The 14,561-nt window shown below is 38.4% G+C and overlaps 1 long non-coding RNA gene across 1 annotated transcript in view; it reads right to left on the reverse strand.

Moving 5' to 3' along the window:
* Positions 1-14,561, reverse strand: part of LOC144991819 (uncharacterized) — a 493,827-nt gene that overhangs the window by 89,331 nt on the left and 389,935 nt on the right. The window lies entirely within an intron of this gene.

A 14,561-nucleotide genomic window follows, 5' to 3' on the forward strand; every position in this document is an offset into this window, starting at 1 on the left:
CCCCAACATGTAGCACTTACTACAAAGAAGACAATGGAAATAAAAACATTTTACTTTGATTTTACTTTGTGTAAGTCTTTACATAGCGTTACTAGACACCAAGACTACCCCAACATGTAGCACTTACTGCAAAGAAATTCAAGTCAGTGCCTATGTTAAGGTCATCTGAATGTCTGACTTTTCTCAGATTGAAGCCACAAAGGTTTTCATTGAGAAACTTCAGCAGTGTTGGTATGTTTTGGTCAGGAAATACTTCTAAGAAAGGAAATACACTAGGAAAAGTATTTTCTAGCCTGCTTTTTGTTTGCATTTAGGACACCAAAATTACCTCAACAAGTAGCACTTACTACAAAGAAGAAAGAGTCAGTGCCTGTGTCAAGGTCATCTTGATGTCCAAAAGCGAGAACATGAGACCATGAAGTTTTGGTAATGTGCCAACTGTAAGGTTTGTAGTATAAGTCACCAACCACCAACCCAACAAGAAGCACTTTCTGAGTCTAAAACACAAGATAGTACTCAAGTTGGGCAAATAGCACAGACATTTCCCTGTGTTTCCTTTAGATTAGCTGCTTAGCAATGAACTATAACTGTATTTGCTTTTGAGTTGCTTCCTTACCAAAAGAGTTGGAGTTTGTTCCCAATGGATAGGATTTAAAAGTGATTTCAAAGTCAGCATTCTAGAACAATTTACATTTGTTCAAATAAAAACCATTCTGGAATATTCTTGTGGTAAAACCAACATTGAGACAACCCCAAAGAAAAGCACTTAGGAAATCAAAACCATCAGTGTCTCTGTTTGAGGTGGCCTCGAAGCGATTCACAAAGCTAAGGTTTTGTCAGAAAAGGCACTTTACACTTAGAATCCTGGTCCTATTTGCATTGTGCCCCCAAGCAAAACACTTAGAAAAAGGATGTTTTTCTTCCAGGTGTTGTCATGAACTTTACCTCAGCTTGCTTCCACGATGAGTCTGTGTTGAAAAAAGACCTAGCTTCTGGAGATTTTACTTTGTGTAAGTTTTTACATAGCGTTGCTAGACACCAAGACTACCCCAACATGTAGCACTTACTGCAAAGAAATTCAAGTCAGTGCCTATGTTAAGGTCATCTGAATGTCTGACTTTTCTCAGATTGAAGCCACAAAGGTTTTCATTGAGAAACTTCAGCAGTGTTGGTATGTTTTGGTCAGGAAATACTTCTAAGAAAGGAAATACACTAGGAAAAGTATTTTCTAGCCTGCTTTTTGTTTGCATTTAGGACACCAAAATTACCCCAACAAGTAGCACTTACTACAAAGAAGAAAGAGTCAGTGCCTGTGTCAAGGTCATCTTGATGTCCAAAAGCGAGAACATGAATTCATGAAGTTTGGGTAATGTGCCAACCGTAAGGTTTGTAATATAAGTCACACACCACCAACCCAACAAGAAGCACTTTCTGAGTCTAAAACACAAGATAGTACTCAAGTTGGGCAAATAGCACAGACATTTCCCTGTGTTTCCATTGGATTAGCTGCTTAGCAATGAACTATAACTGTATTTGTTTTTGAGTTGCTTCCTTACCAAAAGAGTTGGAGTTTGTTCCCAATAGATAGGATTTAAAAGTGATTTCAAAGTCAGCATTCTAGAACAATTTACATTTGTTCAAATAAAAACCATTCTGGAATATTCTTGTGGTAAAACCAACATTGAGACAACCCCAAAGAAAAGCACTTAGGAAATCAAAACCATCAGTGTCTCTGTTTGAGGTGGCCTCGAAGCTATTCACAAAGCTAAGGTTTTGTCAGAAAAGGCACTTTACACTTAGAATCCTGGTCCTATTTGCATTGTGCCCCCAAGCAAGACACTTAGAAAAAGGATGTTTTTCTTCCAGGTGTTGTCATGAACTTTACCTCAGCTTGCTTCCACGATGAATCTGTGTTGAAGAAAGACCGAGCTTCTGGAAATTTTACTTTGTGTAAGTCTTTACATAGCGTTGCTAGACACCAAGACTACCCCAACATGTAGCACTTACTGCAAAGAAATTCAAGTCAGTGCCTATGTTAAGGTCATCTGAATGTCCGACTTTTCTCAGATTGAAGCCATAAAGGTTTTCATTGAGAAACTTCAGCAGTGTTGGTATGTTTTGGTCAGGAAATACTTCAAAGAAAGGAAATACATTAGGAAAAGTATTTTCTAGCTTGCTTTTTTTTTCGTTTAGGACACCAAAATTACCCCAACATGTAGCACTTACTACAAAGAAGACACTGGAAATAAAAACATTTTACTTTGATTTTACTTTGTGTAAGTCTTTACATAGCGTTACTAGACACCAAGACTACCCCAACATGTAGCACTTACTGCAAAGAAATTCAAGTCAGTGCCTATGTTAAGGTCATCTGAATGTCCGACTTTTCTCAGATTGAAGCCACAAAGGTTTTCATTGAGAAACTTCAGCAGTGTTGGTATGTTTTGGTCAGGAAATACTTCAAAGAAAGGAAATACATTAGGAAATTATTTTCTAGCTTGCTTTTTTTTTGATTAGGACACCAAAATTACCTCAACAAGTAGCACTTACTACAAAGAAGATAGAGTCAGTGCCTGTGTCAAGGTCATCTTGATGTCCAAAAGCGAGAACATGAAATCATGAAGTTTTGGTAATGTGCCAACTGTAAGGTTTGTAGTATAAGTCACCAACCACCAACCCAACAAGAAGCACTTTCTGAGTCTAAAACACAAGATAGTACTCAAGTTGGGCAAATAGCACAGACATTTCCCTGTGTTTCCTTTAGATTAGCTGCTTAGCAATGAACTATAACTGTATTTGCTTTTGAGTTGCTTCCTTACCAAAAGAGTTGGAGTTGTTCCCAATGGATAGGATTTAAAAGTGATTTCAAAGTCAGCATTCTAGATCAATTTACATTTGTTCAAATAAAAACCATTCTGGAATATTCTTGTGGTAAAACCAACATTGAGACAACCCCAAAGAAAAGCACTTAGGACATCAAAACCATCAGTGTCTCTGTTTGAGGTGGCCTCGAAGCGATTCACAAAGCTAAGGTTTTGTCAGAAAAGGCACTTTACACTTAGAATCCTGGTCCTATTTGCATTGTGCCCCCAAGCAAGACACTTAGAAAAAGGATGTTTTTCTTCCAGGTGTTGTCATGAACTTTACCTCAGCTTGCTTCCACGATGAGTCTGTGTTGAAAAAAGACCGAGCTTCTGGAGATTTTACTTTGTGTAAGTTTTTACATAGCGTTGCTAGACACCAAGACTACCCCAACATGTAGCACTTACTGCAAAGAAATTCAAGTCAGTGCCTATGTTAAGGTCATCTGAATGTCTGACTTTTCTCAGATTGAAGCCACAAAGGTTTTCATTGAGAAACTTCAGCAGTGTTGGTATGTTTTGGTCAGGAAATACTTCTAAGAAAGGAAATACACTAGGAAAAGTATTTTCTAGCCTGCTTTTTGTTTGCATTTAGGACACCAAAATTACCCCAACAAGTAGCACTTACTACAAAGAAGAAAGAGTCAGTGCCTGTGTCAAGGTCATCTTGATGTCCAAAAGCGAGAACATGAGACCATGAAGTTTTGGTAATGTGCCAACTGTAAGGTTTGTAGTATAAGTCACCAACCACCAACCCAACAAGAAGCACTTTCTGAGTCTAAAACACAAGATAGTACTCAAGTTGGGCAAATAGCAGACATTTCCCTGTGTTTCCATTGGATTAGCTGCTTAGCAATGAACTATAACTGTATTTGTTTTTGAGTTGCTTCCTTACCAAAAGAGTTGGAGTTTGTTCCCAATAGATAGGATTTAAAAGTGATTTCAAAGTCAGCATTCTAGAACAATTTACATTTGTTCAAATAAAAACCATTCTGGAATATTCTTGTGGTAAAACCAACATTGAGACAACCCCAAAGAAAAGCACTTAGGAAATCAAAACCACCAGTGTCTCTGTTTGAGGTGGCCTCGAAGCTATTCACAAAGCTAAGGTTTTGTCAGAAAAGGCACTTTACACTTAGAATCCTGGTCCTATTTGCATTGTGCCCCCAAGCAAGACACTTAGAAAAAGGATGTTTTTCTTCCAGGTGTTGTCATGAACTTTACCTCAGCTTGCTTCCACGTTGAGTCTGTGTTGAAGAAAGACCGAGCTTCTGGACAAACTCACCCAATTTATGTGCTTGATGGTTTCAGTGATCAGACTCTTTTGTTATACAATCACTATTCAGATACTGGTTTTTGAACGACCCATTGACAGTGAAAAAGGACCTGTTAGTGTAAAGGTCAACTTGATTTTTTAGAGTTTTGTGTTTTTGAGTCCATTTGGAGTCTAGTGGTTACTGGATCCAACCCAGCTATTGTTGGGGGATGGCAGAGTCGCACCAAACAGGTCTCCAGTCTGTTAAAGAACCACAGTCACAAACACACTCACATGCTCTGCTGAGAGCAATTCCCCAATTGGCCCTATGAAGTATGTTTTTAGGATGCTGGAAGGAAGCCAGATTGCCCAGAGAAGACCCTGGCTTGTACAAAAAATGTAAACACACATGACATAAAAAAGGGTTAGGTGTTTCTTTTACAACCCCTTTAATGTGGAAATACTTTCAAACAAATTTAAAAACTGCTGGAAATAAAAACATTTTACTTTGATTTTACTTTGTGTAAGTCTTTACATAGCGTTACTAGACACCAAGACTACCCCAACATGTAGCACTTACTGCAAAGAAATTCAAGTCAGTGCCTATGTTAAGGTCATCTGAATGTCCGACTTTTCTCAGATTGAAGCCACAAAGGTTTTCATTAAGAAACTTCAGCAGTGTTGGTATGTTTTGGTCAGGAAATACTTCAAAGAAAGGAAATACATTAGGAAAAGTATTTTCTAGCTTGCTTTTTTTTTCGTTTAGGACACCAAAATTACCTCAACAAGTAGCACTTACTACAAAGAAGAAAGAGTCAGTGCCTGTGTCAAGGTCATCTTGATGTCCAAAAGCGAGAACATGAGACCATGAAGTTTTGGTAATGTGCCAACTGTAAGGTTTGTAGTATAAGTCACCAACCCAACAAGAAGCACTTTCTGAGTCTAAAACACAAGATAGTACTCAAGTTGGGCAAATAGCACAGACATTTCCCTGTGTTTCCATTGGATTAGCTGGTTAGCAATGAACTATAACTGTATTTGTTTTTGAGTTGCTTCCTTACCAAAAGAGTTGGAGTTTGTTCCCAATAGATAGGATTTAAAAGTGATTTCAAAGTCAGCATTCTAGAACAATTTACATTTGTTCAAATAAAAACCATTCTGGAATATTCTTGTGGTAAAACCAACATTGAGACAACCCCAAAGAAAAGCACTTAGGAAATCAAAACCATCAGTGTCTCTGTTTGAGGTGGCCTCGAAGCTATTCACAAAGCTAAGGTTTTGTCAGAAAAGGCACTTTACACTTAGAATCCTGGTCCTATTTGCATTGTGCCCCCAAGCAAGACACTTAGAAAAAGGATGTTTTTCTTCCAGGTGTTGTCATGAACTTTACCTCAGCTTGCTTCCACGATGAATCTGTGTTGAAGAAAGACCGAGCTTCTGGAAATTTTACTTTGTGTAAGTCTTTACATAGCGTTGCTAGACACCAAGACTACCCCAACATGTAGCACTTACTGCAAAGAAATTCAAGTCAGTGCCTATGTTAAGGTCATCTGAATGTCCGACTTTTCTCAGATTGAAGCCATAAAGGTTTTCATTGAGAAACTTCAGCAGTGTTGGTATGTTTTGGTCAGGAAATACTTCAAAGAAAGGAAATACATTAGGAAAAGTATTTTCTAGCTTGCTTTTTTTTTCGTTTAGGACACCAAAATTACCCCAACATGTAGCACTTACTACAAAGAAGACACTGGAAATAAAAACATTTTACTTTGATTTTACTTTGTGTAAGTCTTTACATAGCGTTACTAGACACCAAGACTACCCCAACATGTAGCACTTACTGCAAAGAAATTCAAGTCAGTGCCTATGTTAAGGTCATCTGAATGTCCGACTTTTCTCAGATTGAAGCCACAAAGGTTTTCATTGAGAAACTTCAGCAGTGTTGGTATGTTTTGGTCAGGAAATACTTCTAAGAAAGGAAATACACTAGGAAAAGTATTTTCTAGCCTGCTTTTTGTTTGCATTTAGGACACCAAAATTACCATAATAAGTAGCACTTACTACAAAGAAGAAAGAGTCAGTGCCTGTGTCAAGGTCATCTTGATGTCCAAAAGCGAGAACATGAGACCATGAAGTTTTGGCAATGTGCCAACTGTAAGGTTTGTAGTATAAGTCACACACCACCAACCCAACAAGAAGCACTTTCTGAGTCTAAAACACAAGATAGTACTGAAGTTGGGCAAATAGCACAGACATTTCCCTGTGTTTCCATTGGATTAGCTGCCTAGAAATGAACTATAACTATATTTGTTTTTGAGTTGCTTCCTTACCAAAAGAGTTGGAGTTTGTTCCCAATAGATAGGATTTAAAAGTGATTTCAAAGTCAGCATTCTAGAACAATTTACATTTGTTCAAATAAAAACCATTCTGGAATATTCTTGTGGTAAAACCAACATTGAGACAACCCCAAAGAGAAGCACTTAGGACATCAAAACCATCAGTGTCTCTGTTTGAGATGGCCTCGAAGCGATTCACAAAGCTAAGGTTTTGTCAGAAAAGGCACTTTACAGTTAGAAGCCTGGTCCTATTTGCATTGTGCCCCCAAGAAAGACACATAGAAAAAGGATGTTTTTCTTCCAGGTGTTGTCATGAACTTTACCTCAGCTTGCTTCCACGTTGAGTCTGTGTTGAAGAAAGACCTAGCTTCTGGACAAACTCACCCAATTTATGTGCTTGATGGTTTCAGTGATCAGACTCTTTTGTTATACAATCACTATTCAGATACTGGTTTTTGAACGACCCATTGACGGTGAAATAGGACCTGTTAGTGTAAAGGTCAACTTGATTTTTTAGAGTTTTGTGTTTTTGAGTCCATTTGGAGTCTAGTGGTTACTGGATCCAACCCAGCTATTGTTGGGGGATGGCAGAGTCGCACCAAACAGGTCTCCAGTCTGTTAAAGAACCACACAGTCACAAACACACACTCACATGCTCTGCTGAGAGCAATTCCCCAATTGGCCCTATGAAGTATGTTTTTAGGATGCTGGAAGGAAACCAGATTGCCCAGAGAAGACCCTGGCTTGTACAGAAAATGTAAACACACATGACATAAAAAAGGGTAAGGTGTTTCTTTTACAACCCCTTTAATGTGGAAATACTTTCAAACAAATTTAAAAACTGCTGGAAATAAAAACATTTTACTTTGATTTTACTTTGTGTAAGTCTTTACATAGCGTTACTAGACACCAAGACTACCCCAACATGTAGCACTTACTGTAAAGAAATTCAAGTCAGTGCCTATGTTAAGGTCATCTGAATGTCCGACTTTTCTCAGATTGAAGCCACAAAGATTTTCATTGAGAAACTTCAGCAGTGTTGGTATGTTTTGGCCAGGAAATACTTCTAAGAAAGGAAATACACTAGGAAAAGTATTTTCTAGCCTGCTTTTTGTTTGCATTTAGGATACCAAAATTACCCCAACAAGTAGCACTTACTACAAAGAAGAAAGAGACAGTGCCTGTGTCAAGGTCATCTTTATGTCCAAAAGCGAGAACATGAGATCATGAAGTTTGGGTAATGTGCCAACCATAAGGTTTGTAGTATAAGTCACCAACCACCAACCCAACAAGAAGCACTTTCTGAGTCTAAAACACAAGATAGTACTGAAGTTGGGCAAATAGCACAGACATTTCCCTGTGTTTCCATTGGATTAGCTGCTTAGAAATGAACTATAACTGTATTTGTTTTTGAGTTGCTTCCTTACCAAAAGATTTGGAGTTTACTCCCAATAGATAGGATTTAAAAGTGATTTCAAAGTCAGCATTCTAGAACAATTTACATTTGTTCAAATAAAAACCATTCTGGAATATTCTTGTGGTAAAACCAACATTGAGACAACCCCAAAGAAAAGCACTTAGGAAATCAAAACCATCAGTGTCTCTGTTTGAGAGGGCCTGGAAGCGATTCACAAAGCTTTGTCAGAAAAGGCACTTTACAGTTAGAATCCTGGTCCTATTTGCATTGTGCCCCCAAGCAAGACACTTAGAAAAAGGATGTTTTTCTTCCAGGTGTTGTCATGAACTTTACCTCAGCTTGCTTCCACGATGAATCTGTGTTGAAGAAAGACCGAGGTTCTGGAAATTTTACTTCGTGTAAGTCTTTACATAGCGTTACTAGACACCAAGACTACCCCAACATGTAGCACTTACTGCAAAGAAATTCAAGTCAGTGCCTATGTTAAGGTCATCTGAATGTCTGACTTTTCTCAGATTGAAGCCACAAAGGTTTTCATTGAGAAACTTCAGCAGTGTTGGTATGTTTTGGTCAGGAAATACTTCTAAGAAAGGAAATACACTATGAAAAGTATTTTCTAGCCTGCTTTTTGTTTGCATTTAGGACACCAAAATTACCCCAACAAGTAGCACTTACTACAAAGAAGAAAGAGTCAGTGCCTGTGTCAAGGTCATCTTGATGTCCAAAAGCGAGAACATGAGACCATGAAGTTTTGGTAATGTGCCAACCGTATGGTTTGTACTATAAGTCACCAACCACCAACCAAACAAGAAGCACTTTCTGAGTCCAAAACACAAGATATTACTGAAGTTGGGCAAATAGCACAGACATTTCCCTGTGTTTCCATTGGATTAGCTGCTTAGCTATGAACTATAACTGTATTTGTTTTTGAGTTGCTTCCTTACCAAAAGAGTTGAATTTTGTTCCCAATAGATAGGATTTAAAAGTGATTTCAAAGTCAGCATTCTAGAACAATTTACATTTGTTCAAATAAAAACCATTCTGGAATATTCTTGTGGTAAAACCAACATTGAGACAACCCCAAAGAGAAGCACTTAGGAAATCAAAACCATCAGTGTCTCTGTTTGAGATGGCCTCGAAGCGATTCACAAAGCTAAAGTTTTGTCAGAAAAGGCACTTTACAGTTAGAATCCTGGTCCTATTTGCATTGTGCCCCCAAGCAAGACACATAGAAAAAGGATGTTTTTCTTCCAGGTGTTGTCATGAACTTTACCTCAGCTTGCTTCCACGTTGAGTCTGTGTTGAAGAAAGACCTAGCTTCTGGACAAACTCACCCAATTTATGTGCTTGATGGTTTCAGTGATCAGACTCTTTTGTTATACAATCACTATTCAGATACTGGTTTTTGAACGACCCATTGACGGTGAAATAGGACCTGTTAGTGTAAAGGTCAACTTGATTTTTTAGAGTTTTGTGTTTTTGAGTCCATTTGGAGTCTAGTGGTTACTGGATCCAACCCAGCTATTGTTGGGTGATGGCAGAGTCGCACCAAACAGGTCTCCAGTCTGTTAAAGAACCACACAGTCACAAACACACACTCACATGCTCTGCTGAGAGCAATTCCCCAATTGGCCCTATGAAGTATGTTTTTAGGATGCTAGAAGGAAACCAGATTGCCCAGAGAAGACCCTGGCTTGTACAGAAAATGTAAACACACATGACATAAAAAAGGGTTAGGTGTTTCTTTTACAACCCCTTTAATGTGGAAATACTTTCAAACAAATTTAAAAACTGCTGGAAATAAAAACATTTTACTTTGATTTTACTTTGTGTAAGTCTTTAGATAGCGTTACTAGACACCAAGACTACCCCAACATGTAGCACTTACTGTAAAGAAATTCAAGTCAGTGTCTATGTTAAGGTCATCTGAATGTCCGACTTTTCTCAGATTGAAGCCACAAAGATTTTCATTGAGAAACTTCAGCAGTGTTGGTATGTTTTGGCCAGGAAATACTTCTAAGAAAGGAAATACACTAGGAAAAGTATTTTCTAGCCTGCTTTTTGTTTGCATTTAGGATACCAAAATTACCCCAACAAGTAGCACTTACTACAAAGAAGAAAGAGTCAGTGCCTGTGTCAAGGTCATCTTTATGTCCAAAAGCGAGAACATGAGATCATGAAGTTTGGGTAATGTGCCAACTGTAAGGTTTGTAGTATAAGTCACCAACCACCAACCCAACAAAAAGCACTTTCTGAGTCTAAAACACAAGATAGTACTCAAGTTGGGCAAATAGCACAGACATTTCCCTGTGTTTCCATTGGATTAGCTGCTTAGCTATGAACTATAACTGTATTTGTTTTTGAGTTGCTTCCTTACCAAAAGAGTTGAATTTTGTTCCCAATAGATAGGATTTAAAAGTGATTTCAAAGTCAGCATTCTAGAACAATTTACATTTGTTCAAATAAAAACCATTCTGGAATATTCTTGTGGTAAAACCAACATTGAGACAACCCCAAAGAGAAGCACTTAGGAAATCAAAACCATCAGTGTCTCTGTTTGAGATGGCCTCGAAGCGATTCACAAAGCTAAAGTTTTGTCAGAAAAGGCACTTTACAGTTAGAATCCTGGTCCTATTTGCATTGTGCCCCCAAGCAAGACACATAGAAAAAGGATGTTTTTCTTCCAGGTGTTGTCATGAACTTTACCTCAGCTTGCTTCCACGTTGAGTCTGTGTTGAAGAAAGACCTAGCTTCTGGACAAACTCACCCAATTTATGTGCTTGATGGTTTCAGTGATCAGACTCTTTTGTTATACAATCACTATTCAGATACTGGTTTTTGAACGACCCATTGACAGTGAAAAAGGACCTGTTAGTGTAAAGGTCAACTTGATTTTTTAGAGTTTTGTGTTTTTGAGTCCATTTGGAGTCTAGTGGTTACTGGATCCAACCCAGCTATTGTTGGGGGATGGCAGAGTCGCACCAAACAGGTCTCCAGTCTGTTAAAGAACCACACAGTCACAAACACACTCACATGCTCTGCTGAGAACAATTCCCCAATTGGCCCTATGAAGTATGTTTTTAGGATGCTGGAAGGAAGCCAGATTGCCCAGAGAAGACCCTGGCTTGTACAGAAAATGTAAACACACATGACATAAAAAAGGGTTAGGTGTTTCTTTTACAACCCCTTTAATGTGGAAATACTTTCAAACAAATTTAAAAACTGCTGGAAATAAAAACATTGCTGGGCGATTTTACTTTGTGTAAGTCTTTACATAGCGTTACTAGACACCAAGACTACCCCAACATGTAGCACTTACTGCAAAGAAAAATTCAAGTCAGTGCCTATGTTAAGGTCATCTGAATGTCCGACTTTTCTCAGATTGAAGCCATAAAGGTTTTCATTGAGAAACTTCAGCAGTGTTGGTATGTTTTTGTCAGGAAATACTTCTAAGAAAGGAAATACACTAGGAAAAGTATTTTCTAGCCTGCTTTTTGTTTGTTTAAAGGACACCAAAATTACCCCAACAAGTAGCACTTACTACAAAGAAGAAAGAGACAGTGCCTGTGTCAAGGTCATCTTTATGTCCAAAAGCGAGAACATGAGATCATGAAGTTTGGGTAATGTGCCAACCATAAGGTTTGTAGTATAAGTCACACACCACCAACCCAACAAGAAGCACTTTCTGAGTCCAAAACACAAGATAGTACTGAAGTTGGGCAAATAGCACAGACATTTCCCTGTGTTTCCATTGGATTAGCTGCTTAGAAATGACCTATAACTGTATTTGTTTTTGAGAAGCTTCCTTACCAAAAGAGTTGGAGTTTGTTCCCAATAGATAGGATTTAAAAGTGATTTCAAAGTCAGCATTCTAGAACAATTTACATTTGTTCAAATAAAAACCATTCTGGAATATTCTTGTGGTAAAACCAACATTGAGACAACCCCAAAAAGAAGCACTTAGGAAATCAAAACCATCAGTGTCTCTGTTTGAGGTGGCCTCGAAGCGATTCACAAAGCTAAGGTTTTGTCAGAAAAGGCACTTTACAGTTAGAATCCTGGTCCTATTTGCATTGTGCCCCCAAGCAAGACACATAGAAAAAGGATGTTTTTCTTCCAGGTGTTGTCATGAACTTTACCTCAGCTTGCTTCCACGATGAATCTGTGTTGAAGAAAGACCGAGCTTCTGGAAATTTTACTTCGTGTAAGTCTTTACATAGCGTTACTAGACACCAAGACTACCCCAACATGTAGCACTTACTGCAAAGAAATTCAAGTCAGTGCCTATGTTAAGGTCATCTGAATGTCTGACTTTTCTCAGATTGAAGCCACAAAGGTTTTCATTGAGAAACTTCAGCAGTGTTGGTATGTTTTGGTCAGGAAATACTTCTAAGAAAGGAAATACACTATGAAAAGTATTTTCTAGCCTGCTTTTTGTTTGCATTTAGGACACCAAAATTACCCCAACAAGTAGCACTTACTACAAAGAAGAAAGAGTCAGTGCCTGTGTCAAGGTCATCTTGATGTCCAAAAGCGAGAACATGAGACCATGAAGTTTTGGTAATGTGCCAACCGTATGGTTTGTAGTATATGTCACCAACCACCAACCCAACAAGAAGCACCTTCTGAGTCCAAAACACAAGATAGTACTGAAGTTGGGCAAATAGCACAGACATTTCCCTGTGTTTCCATTGGATTAGCTGCCTAGAAATGAACTATAACTGTATTTGTTTTTGAGTTGCTTCCTTACCAAAAGAGTTGAAGTTTGTTCCCAATAGATAGGTTTTAAAAGTGATTTCAAAGTCAGCATTCTAGAACAATTTACATTTGTTCAAATAAAAACCATTCTGGAATATTCTTGTGGTAAAACCAACATTGAGACAACCCCAAAGAGAAGCACTTAGGAAATCAAAACCATCAGTGTCTCTGTTTGAGATGGCCTCGAAGCGATTCAGAAAGCTAAAGTTTTGACAGAAAAGGCACTTTACAGTTAGAATCCTGGTCCTATTTGCATTGTGCCCCCAAGCAAGACACATAGAAAAAGGATGTTTTTCTTCCAGGTGTTGTCATGAACTTTACCTCAGCTTGCTTCCACGTTGAGTCTGTGTTGAAGAAAGACCTAGCTTCTGGACAAACTCACCCAATTTATGTGCTTGATGGTTTCAGTGATCAGACTCTTTTGTTATACAATCACTATTCAGATACTGGTTTTTGAACGACCCATTGACAGTGAAAAAGGACCTGTTAGTGTAAAGGTCAACTTGATTTTTTAGAGTTTTGTGTTTTTGAGTCCATTTGGAGTCTAGTGGTTACTGGATCCAACCCAGCTATTGTTGGGGGATGGCAGAGTCGCACCAAACATGTCTCCAGTCTGTTAAAGAACCACACAGTCACAAACACACACTCACATGCTCTGCTGAGAGCAATTCCCCAATTGGCCCTATGAAGTATGTTTTTAGGATGCTGGAAGGAAGCCAGATTGCCCAGAAGACCCTGGCTTGTACAGAAAATGTAAACACACATGACATTAAAAAGGGTTAGGTGTTTCTTTTACAACCCCTTTAATGTGGAAATACTTTCAAACAAATTTAAAAACTGCTGGAAATAAAAACATTGCTGGGCGATTTTACTTTGTGTAAGTCTTTACATAGCGTTGCTAGACACCAACACTACCCCAACATGTAGCACTTACTGCAAAGAAATTCAAGTCAGTGCCTATGTTAAGGTCATCTGAATGTCCGACTTTTCTCAGATTGAAGCCACTAAGGTTTTCATTGAGAAACTTCAGCAGTGTTGGTATGTTTTGGTCAGGAAATACTTCAAAGAAAGGAAATACATTAGGAAAAGTATTTTCTGGCTTGCTTTTTTTTTCGTTTAGGACACCAAAATTACCCCAACATGTAGCACTTACTACAAAGAAGACAGAGTCAGTGCCTGTGTCAAGGTCATCTTTATGTCCAAAAGCGAGAACATGAGATCAGGAAGTTTGGGTAATGTGCCAACCGTAAGGTTTGTAGTATAAGTCACAAACCACCAACCCAACAAGAAGCACTTTCTGAGTCTAAAACACAAGATAGTACTGAAGTTGGGCAAATAGCACAGACATTTCCCTGTGTTTCCATTGGATTAGCTGCCTAGAAATGAACTATAACTGTATTTGTTTTTGAGTTGCTTCCTTACCAAAAGAGTTGGAGTTTATTCCCAATAGATAGGATTTAAAAGTGATTTCAAAGTCAACATTCTAGAACAATTTACATTTGTTTAAATAAAAACCATTCTGGAATATTCTTGTGGTAAAACCAACATTGAGACAACCCCAAAGAGAAGCACTTAGGAAATCAAAACCATCAGTGTCTCTGTTTGAGATGGCCTCGAAGCGATTCACAAAGCTAAGGTTTTGTCAGAAAAGGCACTTTACAGTTAGAATCCTGGTCCTATTTGCATTGTGCCCCCAAGCAAGACACTTAGAAAAAGGATGTTTTTCTTCCAGGTGTTGTCATGAACTTTACCTCAGCTTGCTGAGTCTGTTGAAGAAAGACCGAGCTTCTGGAGATTTTACTTTGTGTAAGTCTTTACATAGCGTTGCTAGACACCAAGACTACCCCAACATGTAGCACTTACTGCAAAGAAATTCAAGTCAGTGCCTATGTTAAGGTCATCTGAATGTCTGACTTTTCTCAGATTGAAGCCACAAA

The sequence above is a fragment of the Oryzias latipes genome, chromosome 4 (assembly GCF_053564925.1).
Source record: "Oryzias latipes strain Hd-rR chromosome 4, Olatipes_Hd-rR_3.1".
In the NCBI taxonomy this organism is placed as follows: domain Eukaryota; kingdom Metazoa; phylum Chordata; class Actinopteri; order Beloniformes; family Adrianichthyidae; genus Oryzias; species Oryzias latipes.